Raw genomic sequence first — 4,286 nt, forward strand, 5'->3', positions numbered from 1 at the left:
ATGTGATTGAAATGAAAGATTTCTAAATTAATATCGATATGGTATTTGATGAGGAAATTATGTATGTTGAGACAAGTAATAAACTCAAGTGTGACATATTGAGAAAATAAGTTTATCAAAGTTGAATTTATATGTAATATGTGCAAGTACGCTAATCAATGGTGTTGCTTGATGCTTAGGCAAGTGCCAAGCTATTGGTTGAATGGTAATATGATTATTTATATAATGCATTGAATTGGTAAGTATTTAAGTGAAAATCTGCTAGCGCTCACTAAAAAGTGGTAAGGTTTAAATTATGCAATTTCTTATGAAATGATTTATCATGTGATCAATTCGAAAAAGACTTTGGTTAAATGCATTAGCTTGTGACCATGGTTGAATGATATGTTTATGACTTGTGTGTCATGCATATGGAATAAGTGTGGAAAGTAAAGAAATGCAAATGAAAATAAAGAAATTTGGAAGAGTATAAAGTTGTTTAAAGGCCTATATTGCTAGGGATAAAACGAACAAGTAATGATGTGGATTTATTTACCTTGTGAGTTGATGAATATAGTCACATGAGCATTGTGGTATCAATATTAAATTATTCTTGATATTTATAAATTTCATATTTGAAATGAATGGACATGATTAAAGTTTATACGAGCTTACTAAGCATTTATTGCTTACATACTTGTTAATAGGGGTAAACAAGTGATATTACAAAACAAATAAAATTGATTGATTGATTTATTGAAGAAATGAGAAAGTTGAAATTGCGAATTAAATGGAGACTAAAAATAAAGGACATGAACCAAAGGTTCACAAGATGATTAAATTCAGTTTGAGGATATGCGATATTAATTTGATTAATTTTTATTGTTGAAAATTTGAAGTTGAAGTATGAATTAATATATATACCAATAAATCATTATATGTTTGATATTTAAAGGAAATTGAGAATGTATATTAATTACGAATTTCCTTGTAAATTGAGCAAAAAGGAAACATAGGATTATATGAATAACTCCAAAAGTAATCTACTAAAGGTCTTCTATTCTTATAGAAAGAAAAATGAAGTTTATGATCAAAAGAAAACAAGGAAATTTCGAGAACGAAATTTATTTTAAGGGGGAGAGAAATGTAATACCCAAAAAAAAATTTAAAAATTACTACAGTAAGAAAGTAAGATAATATTCCCGATATAGTAAAATTAGGAAATAAAGTGATAAAAAGGGTAATTTTGAGTTATGTCAACATTGAGAAGTATATTATGACATATTAATTCAAGAAATGATTAAATCGCAAAAGTGAGAAAAGTTTTGTGGTCCAAGAGTAAATACTCAAAATTTAAGGGGTTAAAGTGTAAATATGAAAAAGTTGAAGGACCAATAGTGTAAATATTTTAAGGGTAGAATAATCTAGAAACCAAGGAAAATGGATGAATTAGGACCAAATTGAAAATGTGAAGAATTTTGAGGGACTAAATCATAATTTTACCAAATTAAGTGATGACTCAAGGATGGAATTTTAAAAGAACATAAAGGTCAAAATGGTCAATTAGAAGAGAGAGAAATCTAGAAGGCAATGATGATGTTGGTGATATTTTAGATTAATTAATTAAATAAATATTAGTTTATTAATATTTAAATATGATTTTTAAATGATATTTTATTATTTTATTATTAATTTATTTAGTATATATATGTGGAAAGAAAGATGAAAAGCAACCAACCCATCATCTTCCATGGATCCAATGTGAGGAGAAGAGAGAAAGAAGGAAAGTTTTGCTTTCTTTACAATTTGGTCCTTCCTCCAAAAACTTACCATTTTTACCTAGAAATCAAAAGAATTTTCATATCCATCAAGAGAGAAAGATAACAAGGAGACTATGGAGAGCTAGAATATCAAGTTGGATTCAAGAAATTGAAGCTGGAGGAGAGAGAAAATCAAGTTCAAGATTGAAATCAATAGGACAAGGTAAGAGCATTTAGATTTAAATATATTTTTAAGTTTGATATTATTGAAATAGCATGGAAAAGATGTTATAGTAGAGTTCTCTTATATAAAGTCTTGTGTTCTTTATATATTAGTGAAGAGAAATAAGTGAAAGTGATGGGAAATATTATAGAGAAAGGGAATAAAGAAGTTATAAACTTAGTAATTAACATTTTGCACTAAAACAGTTTTGGACAGCGCAGTAGGTTAATTTTGAAAAATCACCATAAATTGTGGGAATGAAATTAGAGGATGAAAAAAATATGGAATTAAATATTACTGAGTCTAGTTTCTCATAGAAGAAACGGTGTAAGTAATGAAATTGTAAATCATGAGATATTATAGATTTTGTGAGACAAGGTCAGAATGATTTCGGGTTCCCCTGTTCTGACATTGGAAAATCATAAAAAAATTGTACAAAAATAATTATGGGTTATAATTTATATGTTTAAAATACTTAAAGAGTCTATTTTCAATATAAAAAAACAAGGATATAATCCAAATTTTGTACAAGGAGATAATAAAGTTTTAGTGAAGAAGGGTTGGAACGGTCAGACAACAGAACAGAGGTGAATTTAAAGAATAAACTGTACTTATTGGCTAAACCAAAAATTCTGAAAATTTTGTGGTAAAAAGATATGTGAGTCTAGTTTCAAATAAAATTATTGGATCTCAAGTTTTAGTTCTGTATCTCAAGATATAAATAATTTAGTGACTATGACTGGAGTGGACAATTTTGAATGAATATATAAATAAATGGTGAAATTATAGATAATGTTACATATAAGCATGTTATATACATTAAGGATGTGGAATGGAGAGGAGGAGGAGGAAAATAATTGATTATTCAACTAGCATGAGTTTTCATTGAAAATGACCAATTTACATGTTTTAGGTTCAGGGACTAAATTGAACAAATGTGAAACATTAAGGGTAGATTTGTAAAAATTTCAAAAAGTGACCAAATTGCATGAAATGAATTGTTTTATTATTTAAATTATTAAATTGAATAAAATATTAATTTAGATCAAGATTGGGTGGAAATTCGAGAAAAATAGAAATTTTCCAAAATGTCCCTGAATTTTGCTATTTCTGCAATTTAGCCTGGTAAGTTCGTATGAACTATATTTTGTATAATTTTAATAGAAGTGAATGCTCTTTGGTAATGAATATTATATATATGTGTGTGTTGTATTATTGGAATTGAATTATTATTGGTAATAGGTATAATTATTAGATGTTTTGAAATGATTATTGGAAGCTCGATTGGGTTGGAAGCTTATTGGAGATATATCACATTATCCATTGGTTCTATTGGTAATTTTGGATGATTTGATTCTAGTTATAATGACTTGTATAAGTTAAATTGGTTTAATGTTAGCTCATAAATGTTTTGATTTTGATTGGTTATAAATATGAATGCTTGATGAAATGAAATGTCTGAAAATTAATTTGTAAACTCCGGTAATGCTCATAACCCTATTCTGGAGAAGGATACGGGTTAGGGGTGTTACACATAGTCGTTATATATTACTGTCCACCCTATCGATCCATAGCTTACGCTCTTCGTTAAGCTCCTCTATGATTTATTATCGATTACCATACAGTCGTAGCCTTCATTCAGATTTGCTCTTCAAGTCCGTTTTCTCTTATTTTGAATTTGTCGCACACTCTGCGCGTTCCATCTTCTCTTGTTCATGGCTCAATATTATTCAAGATTTGCCATAATATTTCTTACGAAACCATTTCTCTCAGCGTTCACTATATGCACTATTTCTTTAGAGTTCGGCATATGTAATATTCCTTCAAATTTCACCATATTTATGATCCTTCCCTTTTAGGGTCCTCAACAAAATGTTCCATTTAGATGATAGCCTCTAGGAATTTCTTTTAGAATGTGACACGAAGGCGTCCCTTTACATAGATCACCACAAAGGCTTCCATTTCATAGATTGCCACAAAGGCTTTCATTTCACCGATGTGTTCATGATACGGATTCGCCTAGGCTCACATTACGTGAGGTTTGCCCCTCATCATTTTAGGTCACGCAAAAACCTTATTTGGTAATAATCTTCCTTTAGTTCCTTCCATATGATGCAATAAACCACCAGTTATGGTCTTATACAATATGGTATTTCCATATTACGCCATAAACCATCAACTACAGTCTTACACAATATGGTGCCATGGACTTTTCCTTCCAGAGGATCGTCTTTAAAATCTCGATAAACTGTTTTAGATGATTTCTGACACAGACACAGACTCATCATACATTAACTCGTTAATGAAAAACATACTCATGTTTT

Source organism: Gossypium hirsutum, chromosome D13 (assembly GCF_007990345.1).
Source record: "Gossypium hirsutum isolate 1008001.06 chromosome D13, Gossypium_hirsutum_v2.1, whole genome shotgun sequence".
Lineage (NCBI taxonomy): Eukaryota > Viridiplantae > Streptophyta > Magnoliopsida > Malvales > Malvaceae > Gossypium > Gossypium hirsutum.